The sequence below is a fragment of the Ursus americanus genome, chromosome 21, assembly GCF_024610735.1.
Source record: "Ursus americanus isolate L20-20 chromosome 21, mUrsAme1.1.p, whole genome shotgun sequence".
Taxonomy (NCBI): domain Eukaryota; kingdom Metazoa; phylum Chordata; class Mammalia; order Carnivora; family Ursidae; genus Ursus; species Ursus americanus.
The window spans coordinates 52,220,370-52,234,254 of NC_142147.1; the positions used below are offsets into that span (position 1 = coordinate 52,220,370).

At 38.1% G+C, this 13,885-nt stretch overlaps 1 protein-coding gene across 7 annotated transcripts in view; it reads left to right on the top strand.

The window, feature by feature from the left end:
- Nucleotides 1-13,885, top strand: part of LOC123803818 (NADPH oxidase 4-like) — a 175,335-nt gene that overhangs the window by 128,666 nt on the left and 32,784 nt on the right. The gene's annotated exons all lie outside the window — the stretch shown is intronic.

Here is a 13,885-nt window from a genome sequence, read left to right on the forward strand (position 1 = left end):
AGAGAGAGAGCAAGCACACAGGGCGGGAGGGGCAGAGAATCTCAAGCATGACTTGGAACTTGATCCCACTACCCTGAGATCATGCCCTGAGCCAAAATGAAGAGTCAGATGCTTAACCAATTGAGCCACCCAGGCACCCCTGGCTTGTTGTTTCTGATGAGTAGGCCCCTATCCATGAGCCTACCAAGAGTCACCTCATTAGAACAAAATAAGTTCCCATCACCCAGGAAATTCCAAGAGATTTAGGAACTCTGTGTCAGATGCATCTACCACTAAGAAAATTACAAAGGTCTTAGGAGCTCTGTGTCAAGAACCAGGGGCAGAGAACAATATCAGTATTTCTTATTATTTCACAAGTAGCTTCCCTCTAATGTTGCTTTGAGGAATGCATAGTGCCTGGCATAATTCTACCTTGTAAGACTTCGTGATCGTTCAATAAAACAATGTAAAGTACCTGCCTCTTGCAAATGTGAGTTCTTACCATCATCCTCATTCTCAGCTCTCTTCTGCCTTTTCTCAAAGCTGTGCCTTACCTCAGGGTAGGGGAAAGTTTCTACCACATTGTCTGCCTTAGTGTCTTCAATCCAATCTAGATCCTGCCAGAAGGGACATGCTGTTCTGCCTGACAGAGGTGGTTCTGTATCGTTTCCACAGTCACAGCTATGCATCATGTTCTTCCCAATATACCTAACGTTTTAGTATTGCCTTTCATTAAAGGATTACTGTTTTTCATCCTCTCATCCCTAAATGTAGGTTTTCTTTTGTATAGTAGGTGATATTCCAGTACCTGTCTGGCAAGAGATCTAACAAGCTGGTGTTCTGACTAAAGTACAGGATGCAGTAATGAGGATTCCCAGTTCTTTTGATTTTGGTGAACATAGCAAGCAAGATGTCAGAATTAAGCTGGTCTCTCAGTAGGTAATAGGTCCAACCCTTGGGCTGACATTTACATGTAGAAACTCTGCCATCAGGACTGCAAAAGCCAAGCAGACCACCAAACCCCACAAACAATCCTACAAAAACTGAGGTAGTTGGGAACTTGTAAAGACTGGCTCAGACGTGTGGTAAGTCAAGAAACTGTTAGTGCAAGGCTAGTGGGCAAGCAATAAGGATACCTCAGTGCTCAGTGACAGAACAGCTTATTTTGGACTCAAGTAAGAACTGGTTCAAGGATAGGGCCAAGAGGAGCCTGTAGCCATGAAGCTGGGCAGCCGAAATATCAAAACAAGCTGAGAAAGTAACACTTTCTAGGGGACAAGGTAAGCACTTATGATTCTCTAGCTAGTGCCTTTAAGAGCTGTCTGTTTTCTTTGTTCTGACCCATCCTCCATTCTCCACTATTACACATCTTCTCAGGCAGCATTTAAGATTTGGGGTTGTTGTTTATTTGTTTGGTTTGACTCAGAGATTATCTGTCAGGTGAGACAGAATGTTACCTGAAGTTCTTCCTTTGCTACCAATCTTAAAATCCCACTTTAACTTCCTTGGACTAGAACTACCTCCTTTTTGCAGGGTACAAATCAGAAATTCCCACGACCTCCTCCTTGGATTCAATCATTTGCTAGAACAACTTATGGAACTCAAGAATATTTTTGCATAGGCGATTTCCAGCTTGTCAACAATATTCCCAGCTCTACAAGAGTGAGGTGTCATCAAAGTGAAGCCATGATTTCAGGAACAGTTTATGAACTCTATAGCTGAGGTGAATTTTAAAAGTCTCATATTAAATTTATCAAGTCATAAATTTTAACAATATGTCTGTTTATTGGAATTCCTTGTCAAAGAGCTTTTTTCTTTGCAGATCCTAAATTAATTAATGGCTTCTATTTGTAAGGCCTTGATTGAATAATTCAGAATTTCAAGAAACAAACATCAGTCAAAATGGTTTTTTAAACAGTGTTGCTTTTTATTTATGCGTGAGATTGCATTAAGTAATAATCACACATTAATTACAGAGATTTCTTAACCCTTTGCTGGTGAAGTCTCTTTCCTTAAGTTATTCCTAAAGTCCAGACAAGGGGTAACTAGGTGGCTCAGTGTATTAAGCATCTGCCTTTGGCTCAGGTCATGATGTTGGGGTCCTGGGATCGAGCCCCATGTCATTGGGCTCCCTGATCAGCGTGGAGTCTGCTTCTCCCTCTCCCTCTGCCCCTCCCCTGCACTCATGCACTTGCTCACTCTCTCTTTCTCTCTATCTCATGTGCACACGTGCTCTCTCTTTCTCAAATAAATAAATCAATCCTTTTAAAAAATTCTAAAAAGGAAAAAAAAAAAGTCCAAACAATATGGACCACGACCTACTACTCCCACCAAGTCTTAACTCAAACATTAAGGGCTTACCCTGATCAACATATTTAATCACCACCTGTACTAACTCACTTCCCATCTTTCTTATCTTCTCCATCAGCAACATAAGTGCAACATGGAATATTGTTAGAAATACAGTTTCTCAGACTTCAGCCCATACTTAGTTACTCAGAAAATCTGGGGGTGGGGCCCAGCACTCTGTGTTTAACAAACCTTCCAGGAAATTCTGATGCACAGTAACATTTGAGGACCACTAGAGCAAGGTAGAAAGATTTTGAAGACCATCTCAGGCTTTTTAACTCCCTCTCACTTCTTGCTGTTTTTACTCATGTGATTATCTTCTGGGAGTAGAATGGTCTAAAACTGCAACACCATCGTCTCCAGAGAAACAGTTCATGACATCCATGTTTTTCCCAGAAAAAGGAAGAATTGTTATATAAAGAATGGCCCTGAACACTTCTAGCCTGCAAAGGAGGTTTTTCCAGGAGTTCCTTGGCACAATGTGCCCCTTTCAGACTTTATTTGCCTTTCTGTATTATCCCTAACCAAAATAATTTACAACAGACTGTAATGGTTAGTATGTGATCACTAAGAAAATGAGCTTTGGAGTCAGACTCATAAGGAATTGGATGAGTCTTTCCTTTAATAGAAGTGTGGCCACGAGAAAATTACTTAGCATTTTTGGGTTTTAGTTCCCAGTGCAGTATGAGGGAGATAATACCTCCTGTGAGAGCTGTTGTGTAGATTAGGAGGGAAGGGGTACACAGAACAAGTGTAGACCCTGGATTAAATTAAGTGTTCAGTGAAGAGTATCTATTACTACATCTCATTTTAGAATTTAGAGGTAGGGGTCTGAGATCGTTTTTGATTGTTTTTTTAATTAGAAGAACTTTTTTTTTTTTAAAGATTTTATTTATCTATTTGACAGAGATAGAGACAGCCAGCGAGAGCAGGAACACAAGCAGGGGGAGCGGGAGAGGAAGAAGTAGGCTCATAGCTGAAGAGCCTGATGTGGGGCTCGATCCCATAACACCGGGATCACGCCCTGAGCCGAAGGCAGGCGCTTAACCGCTGTGCCACCCAGGCGCCCCGAATTAGAAGAACTTTTTAAAGTGAAAGCTAATCAGATAACGATAAGAAAAGCAAATAATTTTCCAAAAATGGAAACTTTCCATTAGTATTAAATGGATGTGAATTTCAACCTTTGTTATTGTTAATAATAATATCTAAGATTTATTAAATGCTTAGTGTGTCCGGGTACAATGTGAAAAGCTTATCAGGTGTGTTAGCATTCAGCTACATAAAATAGAAATGTAGCTAAAAATGAGGGGGGCTTATTTTTCTCATGTAGCCAAAAGTACCAAGATACTTGGTGGCTGGAATTTGTTGTCAGCATATCACATCTGAGGGGTTTGCTCCTGTCCTCTCTTTCCCTCTCGTGGTTGCAAGATGACTCCTTCAACTTCAGTCATCACATCCTCATCCCAGCCATCCCATCTTCATCCATCCTCATGAAAGGTACAGGCAAGCTGAATTGACCTCCCTTTCAAGGAACTTCTCAGAACCCCAACCCAGCTCTTTTACACCTAGTTATCCTAAACATTACTATCACACCACCCCAAAATTGGGAACAAAGTGGGAAAATGAAATAAAGAGTAGACAACCAGTGGTCTTTGCCTTGCCTGAATTATCTCATCTAATCCTTACAATAGTCAGTGAGATATGTATTATTATACATGTTATTATATGTATTATTTTGATCACCTTCTATTTACAAAGGATGCAATTGAGGCACAGAGTGATCAATAAATTGCTCAAAGTCATGTAGTGCCAACTGGCAAAGCCATGATTTAAACTAGTTCTGAGAGCCTATATTCTAATAAACTATATTATTATATAGTAAAAACTTATCTTCCTTAAATTTTCAATAACTCTTTGAAGTTGTATTTTTTTCTTCTGCTGAGAGTTTAAAAGGCAGATTTTTGCTGTTAAGATTTCTGTACTGAAAGGAATTGCTATGGAAGTTTTGAGAACAAAAAATTTTACCCTTCTAAGAGCATTCTTCCCCATAGGGAATGAGGGGCTCAGCCATAATAGTCGTCAAGTTAAAGGCAAATGAACATGTTGAGCATATTTTATTTTTTCAATACTTCTTTCAACAAATATTTGTTTGGTGCCTATTAAGTGCCAGCAACTGAAGATAATAATAGGCTAAACTATTTTAACACAATGTCCTGGTTTTCTCTGGTTTTTGAGTTAGTAATAAAATTCAAAGAGGAAATCTGGCAATGTCTAAGCAGTAGGGTCAGCTGTACTTACAAAATTATGCTTTATTCTTCTAGGGTTTTATTGTTTCCAAAGCACCTCCCTGTGTGGTATTTTGTCTGTTATATCCATTTCTTCTGTCAGATTTACTTATTAATGATATAATTTTCCTTTTGTTTATTGAGAACCTCTGATCAATTGATTGATAATCATAGAAGCTAGAATGACAGAAACAGAGTGTTTATTTCATCTGTCTGAAAAATGTTGCAGTTGGTAAATTTTGTCACAACTGAAATCAACATTTTGGTGTTCACCTAGGGAAGGAAAAAAAGATGTCAGGGGAAGGTGAGGCAGAATATTGGAGCCCATATACTCACAAAATATACTACCAATGCCTATGTAAGTTAATAGGTTGAGATTTTGTTGATGGTATTCTTGAATTCTTACTTTCTTGGATTCTATTTTTTAGTTCTGTGCCATTGTAGTGGTTCTGTTTTGTTTTTAAGAGATGATAGTTATATATAATTTGGACATCAGTTGCCTATCTTCCATTTCAACCACTCTTTTATCTTTTGGTATTTAGTGATTTTTTTTTTCCTGCAACAGATAGTCCCTCCCCTTCTCCTAGAAATGCTGAAGGCATGGATTATATGTGATTTTATTTGCATTCCTTGTTGACCATACACTTTTGGGGAATATTCATATTCAGGTAGTAGTATCCTCCAGATTTTGAAATCACTAACCCATTACTTTCAAAAAGTCTCAAAGAAGATAATGTTCACAGAGTTCAAGAGGAAAACAAAGGGAAAAATCCCACTTCTCTATTGACATTGTGGAATTCTCTGGAAAGATGCACTACAGCAGTGCCTTTCAGACTTTAACAGGCATAGGAATCACCCGGAAATCTTAATAAAACACAGATTCTGATTCAATAAATCTGAAGTTGGGTGTAAGATTCTGTCTTTCTAACAAGTTCTCAGGTAAAATTGATGCTATTGGTCTGAGAACCACACTTTAAATAGAAACGAACCACGTCATCTTAGTCACAGCCTAATGAAGGGCTTTTCATTCCCTTCAAAGTCACGTTTTGCCACATGTGTTGCCAGGGAAGAGAGAAGTGCTCAGCATGCTAAGCAGGAGAGAACAGAGTAGAACAGAGTCTCCCTCCTCATAGTCATCTGTCTTTGATTACAAAGGAAAATCTGAAAGTGCAGCCAGCTGGGTTGTAAGTGATTAGTAACAGTATATCTATAGTACTGTTTTTCCTTAAAGTCTGTTTTGTCTGAAATCAGTGTTACTACAGCTATTTTGCTTTTGCTAGAATTTCTACTATATCCTATATTTATACCCCTTAACTTTCAACTTCTTTGTATCCTGATATAAAACACAGAATCTTGGATCTCTTGAAAAGACCTATTACTCTATTTTCTTATTCCAGCCTAACAATCTTTTCCTTTGAAACCAAAGATTTTGGTCCATTTATACTGAATTACATTCTATGACATAATTTTGTTTATTTGTCCCACTTTTTCTGTTTTTTTCCCCTATCCCCACCCCTATTTTTTTTTTCTAATTGGCTGTGAAGACAGGAAGATACATAATATAGTACAAGCCATGGTCTATTTCTTAATTGAATTAAGCTCTCTAAACTAATGGAAAAGAAGTAGCAAAACCAAAATATAGTGCAAAGGAGTTTGAGGTATGAAAGTTTAAAGATGCTAAAATTAGCTAGCAATTAAGATAAAAGCCTGCTCTACACCTAGCTTTCAGCAGGAAGGTCAGTAGCCATGTAGAAAAAGGAGGAAAGACAGGAAAAGGATGGAATGATGTGTTTGAGAAAAAAAAATTATTAAATATTTGAGCCTGAAGGCATATAAGTGAACAGGAAATTAAAGGATTCACCACCATCTAAATAAACAACACTTTAAATACAGTTTATAAAACAGCAATCTTTGTTGGAAAGGCTGATCGTAGGGGCGCCTGGATGGCTCAGTTGGTTAAGTGTCTGCCTTCCTCTTAGGTCATGGTCTCTCAGGGTCCTGGGATCGAGCCCCACGTTGGGCTGCTGATTGTAGTAAAAAAAGTCTCAACTAAAGATCTTAACTCAGTTTTAAAAGGTGTTTATTTTAAATGACTATATTCCCTCTGAAAGCTTTCAAAGGTAATTTTATTTTAGTAAGGGTTACAGCTGTGTTTAAATATATGTTGGAGTGGGGTGTGAAATTTGGCTAGATGTTATGCTTGAAAATCCAGTAGGGGTTTGATCAGCTTATAATTCATGTTTCCACTTAAGTACTAGTGTTTGAACAGTTGAACAGTTTGGTAGGTTTTCTTTGATAATATTTGAACTGTTTTTTGCATCTGAATAAAAGTTTCAAGTTGCATGTTGGCAAAGCAAGCTGACATTAGCCAACACATAAAATAAAAAGGCAAAAAAAAAAATTCTCTTTCATTTTCTATAGGAACTAAGTTTAATGGTGAGGATTCATGTATGTGTATGTGTGTCTGTGTACCTAAGAGTGAAAAGTATATATAAAATACTAGATATACAGTATACTAGATAATAATGTTACTATGATACAAAATGATACAAAAAAATCTAAAAATGTTCCCTAACACACACACACACACACACACACACTGGCAGTTTCAATGCATGTTTGAGATGTGGAAAATGAATGGATGGCATTGCTTTGCATCATAACTCATAAGAAATTTCTGTACAGACTAGCAAGTGAAGGGAGTACTCGAGCTCATATTTGCTCTTACCAAGATATCTATCTATCCCAAAGTTTAGAGCTGCTTTCAATGGGCTGTATACATGGTGGTCAAAGAGATAAGGCCTGGACCCTGAGAAGGGTGGGAGAGTGAATCAGAGCCCCCCGCAAATGGCCTAAACTCCTCATGTGCTCAATCGTCAGTGGATCAAGTAGAGATTAAATACCCTGCTATGCAGAAGGAGATAGTAGGGATGATTGCCTTATTTTGTCCTTGGCTCTGAGAAGAATTAAAACAAAAATTCTCCCCTGATATCTAGTGACCACTTGGATTGGAACAGTGAAATCCTAATATATATATATAGCCCAATAAACCCAGAGACAAAAACTTAGTTTAGAGTGATTCCAGATTTATGGCACCGTCCTGTTGTCTGGAAGAGGAAAATGAAAATTCTTTCTTGGGGGACACATTTAAATCCCCAAAGGATTCCTCTTTAAAAGGAACCAAGGAATATGAGCTCATATTTAAAAAAATGAGGAACCAAAACGCCATGAATATGTTAGTAGAAATCATATATTCAAAAAGTTTAAAGCAAGTGTCTCATATATCAAAAGGGATAAAACAGAGCATTAGAAAAATGATTAAAAGACAAAGGACAATCAAATTCTCAAGATGCTTTAGAAAAGGGGCCCACAGAGCTTCTCCAAATAAAAGAAACAATATCATAAACTTCGCAGGTTAACACAGCCACAGAGAGAATAAATGAACTGTCAAATTGAACGGAAATAATTACCTGGAATGTGGCATAGAGAGACAAAGATATGGAAAATAAGAAAGAAATATTGAAAAAATACAGTGGGTAGAGGGAGAAGTTCCTGCATTTCTTTACATTAACCTTCCATAAAGAAGGGAAAGAAGGAGAGAAGTATAAGCTATATCATATTTGAAGAAAAATAGCTCAAATTCAGATATACCAATAAATCCCAAGCAATATAATAAAAATAAATTCACAGTGCGAAACATCATAATTTACTTATAGAAAACTAAAACAGAGACTAACACTTAATAAAAAAAATAGTCGAGGAAAGAAAGGGGAGGGGAAGAAACAGACAAAGAAGGAAAATAAACAGGACAAGATGACATTGTGGTAAGTCACTCACCATAACTGAACTCGGTTCTCCAGTTCAAAGGAAAAGGCTGTTGGCCTGGCATAACAAAATAAAACTGAGCTATTTGACAGTTTTGAAAAGATTGACTCAAAATAGAAAGATAAAGGCTGAAAGTAAAGAAGGTGAGGAATATGGCAGAGAAATTCTGACCAAAGCAAAATTATTTCAGATAAAATAGACTTTTTTTACTTTATTTTACTTTTTCTTTCTTTATTTTTTTATAATAATATTTTTTATTATATTATGTTAGTCACCATACAGTACATCCCTGGTTTTTGATGTAAAGTTCCATTATTGATTAGTTGCATATAACACCCAGTGCACCATGCAATATGTGCCCTCCTTACTACCAATCACCAGCCCTTTCTTCTCCTACCGATCTTCCTAGTTCTTATGTTCCATAGATGAGAGAAACCATATGAAATAGTCTTTCTCTGCTTGACTTATTTCACGTAGCATTATCTCCTCCAGTGCCGTCCATGTTGCAGCAAATGTTGAGAAATTGTTCTTTCTGATAGCTGAGTAATATTCCATTGTATATAGGGACCACAGCTTCTTAATCCAGTCGTCTGTTGAAGGGCATCTCGGCTCCTTCCACAATTTAGCTATTGTGGACAATGCTGCTATGAACATTGGGGTGCATATGGCACGTCTCTTCACTACGTCTGTATCTTTGGGGTAAATACCCAGTAGTGCAATGGCTGGGTCATAGAGTAGCTCAATTTTTAACTTTTTAAGGGACCTCCACACTGTTTTCCAGAGTGGCTGTACCAACTTGCACTCCCACCAACAATGTAGGAGGGATCCCCTTTCTCCACATCCTCTCCAGCAATTGTTGTTTCTTGCCTTGTCTATTTTTGCCATTCTAACTGGCGTAAGGTGGTATCTTAGTGTGGTTTTGATTTGAATTTCCCTGTTGGCTAATGATTTTGAACATTTTTTCATGTGTCTGTTAGTCATTTGTATGTCTTCATTGGAAAAGTGTCTGTTCATATCTTCTGCCCATTTTTTGATTTGTTTATTTGTTTCTTGTGTATTGAGTTTGAGAAGTTCTTTGTAGATCTTGGATACCAGTCTTTTATCTGTAGTGACATTTGCAAATATCTTCTCCCATTCCGTGGGCTGCCTCTTACTTTTTTTGACTGTTTCCTTGGCTGTGCAGAAGCTTTTTATCTTGAAGAAGTCCCACAAATTCGTTTTATCTTTTGTTTCTCTTGCCTTTGGAGATATGTCATGAAAAAGGTTGCTGTGGCCGATGTTGTAGAGGTTGCTTCCTATGCTCTCCTCTAGGATATTGATGGATTCCTGTCTCACATCAAGGTCTTTCATCCATTTGGAGTTTTTATCTTTGTGTATGGTGTGAGAGAGTGGTCAAGTGTCATTCTTTTGCATGTAGCTGTCCAATTTTCCCAGCACCATTTATTGAAGAGACTGTCTTTTTTCCACCAGATGTTTTTTCCTGCTTTATCAAAGATTAGTTGCCCAAAGAACCGCGGGTCCATTTCTGGGTTCTCTATTCTGTTTCATTGGTCTATGTGTCTGTTTTTGTGCCAGTAGCATGCTGTCTTTGTGATCACAGCTTTGTAGTACAGCTGAAATTCCGGCATTGTGATGCCCCCAGATTTGTTTTTCCTTTTCAACAGTTCCTTGGTGATTCGGGGCCTTTTCTGGTTCCACACAAATTAAGGGCTATTTGTTCCAATTCACTGAAAAATGTCATCGGTATTTTGATCGGGATAGCATTGAAAGTGTAGATTGCTCTGGGTAGCATGGACATTTTAACTATGTTAATTCTTCTGATCCATGAGCATGGAATATTTTTCCATCTTTTGTGTCTTCTTTAATGTCTTTCAAGAGTGATTTGTAGTTTCTAGAATATAGATCCTTAATGTCTCTGGTTAAGTTAATGCCCAGGTAACGTATGGTTTTTGGTGCTATTATAAATGGGATGGATTCCCTAATTTCTCTTTCTTTAGTCTCATTATTCGTGTATAGAAATGCAACTGATTTCTGAGCATTGATTTTGTATCCCGCCACATTACTGAATTGCTCTATATCTTCTAGTAGTTTGGAAGTGGATTCTTTTGGGTTTTCCATATAGAGTATCATGTCATCTGCGAAGAGAGACAGCTTGACTTCTTCTTTGCTGATTTGGATACCTTTGATCCCTTTTTGTTGTCTGATTGCTGTTGCAAGGACTTCTAGTACTATGTTGAATAAAAATGGCATGAGTGGGCATCCTTGTCATGTTCCTGATCTTAAGGGAAAGGCTTTCAGCTTTTCCCCATTGAGAATGATATTTGCTATAGGCTTTTCATAGATGGTTTTTATGAGATTGAGAAATGTACCCTCTATCCCTACACTCTGAAGGGTTTTAATCAGGAAAGGATGCTGTATTTTGTCAAATGCTTTTTCTGCATCCATTGAGAGGATCATATGATTTTGGCTTTTTTCTTGTTGATAAATCTATGACACTGATAGATTTGCGAATGTTGAACCACCCTTGCATCCCACGGATGAATCCCACTTGGTCATGATGGATAATCCTTTTAATGTACTGTTGGATCCTATTAGCTAGGATCTTTTTGAGAATTTTGGCATCCATATTCATCAGGAAAATTGGTCTATAATTCTCCTTTTTGATGGGGTCTTTGCCTGGTTTGAGGATCAAGATAATATTGGCCTCATAGAATGAGTTTGGTAGTTTTCCTTCTGTTTCTATTTTTTGAAACAGCTTTAGGAGAATAGGTATTATTTCTTCTTTGAACGTTTGGTAGAATTTCCCCGGGAATCCATCAGGCCCTGGACTCTTGTTTTTGGGGAGGTTTTTGATCACTGCTTCAATCTTTTCATAATTAATTGGTCTGTTTAAATCATCAATTTCTTCCTGTTTCAGTTTTGGTAGTTTATACGTTTCCAGGAAGGCCTCCATCTCTCCCAGGTTGCTTAATTTATTGGCATAAAGCTGTTGATAAAAGTTTCTAATAATCCTTCCTATTTCATTGGTGTTGGTTGTGACCTCTCCCTTTTCATTCATAATTTTATTAATTTGGGTCCTTTCTCTATTCTTTTGGTTAAGTCTTGCCAGTGGCTTGTCTATTTTATTTATTCTTTCAAGGAACCAGCTTCTAGTTCTGTTGATCTGCTCTACTGTACTCCTGGTTTCTAATTCATTCTGCTCTATTCTTGATCAACTGCTTTCTCATGCGTGGATTAGGCCTGTTCTTCTGTTGCTGTTCCAGCTTCTTGAGGTGAGAATATAAAAACTGCATTTTAGATTTTTCTATTCTTTTGAGTGAGGCTTGGATGGCTATGTATTTTCCCCTTAGTACTGCCTTTGCAGTTTCCATCGGTTTTGGACCAATGTGTTTTCATTCTCATTGGTCTCCATAAATTGTTTAAATTGATTTTCGATGTCCTGGTTTATCGAATCATTCTTGAGCAGGATGGTTCTTAGTCTCCAAGGGTTTGAGTTTCTTCCAAATTTTTCCTTGTGGTTGAGTTCCAATTTCAGAGCGTTGTGGTCTGAGAATATGCAGGGAATAATTTCAGTCTTTTGGTATCTGTTGAGACCTGTTTTGTGTCCCAGAACATGGTCTATTCTTGAGAATGTTCCGTGTACATTAGAATAGAATGAGTATTCTTTGGTTCTGGGGTGTAGTGTTCTATATATATATCTATGAGGCCCAACTCATCGAGTATGGCATTCAAAGCTCTTGTTTCTTTGTTAATTTTCTGCGTAGGTGATCTATCTATTGCTGATAGTGGAGTGTTGAGGTTCCGTACTATTAACATATTTTTATCTATATGTCTCTTTATTCTGGTAAGAGTTGGCTTGTGTATCTTGCTGCTCCCCTGTTGGGGGCATATATATTTATAATTGTCATATCCACGTGTTGGATAAATTCTTTAAGAATTATATAGTGATCTTCTGTGTCTCTGACTATAGTCTTTAGGTTAAAATCCAATCTGTCTTATATGAGAATTGCTACCCCAGCTTTCTTTTGAGGTCCATTGGCATGAAAGATGGTATTCCATCCCTTTACTTTGAGTCTGGATGTATCTTTAGGTTCAAAATGAGTCTCTTGTAGACAGCAAATGGATGGGTCATGTCTTTTTATCCAAACTGCAACCCTGTGGCATTTATGGGAGCATTTAGCATTTACATTGAGACTGATTATTGAGAGATATGATTTTAATGATGCCATGTTGCCAGTAAAGTCTTTGTTTCTATAGATTGTGACTTTCTGTTCTGTATCACTCTTGGGGCCTTTTTACTTTTATAGAACCCCCCTTAATATCTCCTGTAGGGCTGGTTTCGTGGTTACAAAATTGGTCAGTGACTGGCTATTCTGGAAGGTCTTTATTTCTCCATCAATTCTGAATGACAGCCTTGCTGAATAAAGGATCCTTGACTGAATGTTTTTCTCTGAAAGAGTTTTAAAAATGGCCCCCCACCCTTTCTCTCATTCCAGGTCTGTATAGACAGGTCTGACGTAATTCTGATACCTTTGCCTTAGTACATGGAAATTTCTTTGCCCTTGCCGCTTTCAATACTGTATCCTTGGATCTAATATTTGTGAAATGCACTATGGCCTGACGTGGCGTAGGTTTGTCGTGGTTGAGCCTGGGCGGGGTCCTCTCTGCCTCTTGGACACAAATGTCTGTTTCCCTTGCTAGATTAGGGAAGTTTTCAGCTACAATTTGTTCAAATATCTCTTCTAGACCTCTGTTTTTCTCCACCCTCTCAGGGATGCTGATGATTCTGACATTGGAACATTTCATTGAGTCAGTAATCTCCTGTAACCTACATTCTTGAGATTGGATTTTTTTGAGCCAAGTTTCTGTTTTAACCTTCTCTTCTAGTAACGCAACCTCAAATTCACTGATACGTTCTTCCGCCTCATTCACCCTGGCCGTCAGAGCCTCTAGTTTGACTGCATTTGATTCATAGAATTTTTAATTTCTGCCAGATTTGCTCTCATTTGCACTGTTAGATATTCTATATTCTCATTAAAATTTTCGTGAATATTTTTTTCAAGTTTACACATCATCTTGACCATTGTTACTCTGAACTCCATTTCTGATAATTTGGTTTTATCCATATCCATCAGTTCTGTGGCAGAGGCCACAGACTCATTGTCTTTTCTTTGCTGGGGGGGATTTCTCCTTCTCGTCATTCTGATGAGGAGAGGTTGTGGGGTTGTCCGGAGCCCAAATTATTGACCAGGACCCATGCAGTGTGCACTTGTTTTCTAGCGACCTTAGGGATGTGGGCTTCTTGATTTTTCAGCCTGCCTTCTGGGGTAGGGGCCTGCCGCACTGATTCTCAGGCAACCCTGTTTGGGTAGAGTCTCCCTGTCCTCTGAGAGGGAGAGATGGGGATGGGCACACTTTGAGCCGCTATTTCCAGGCTTTTGTTCTCT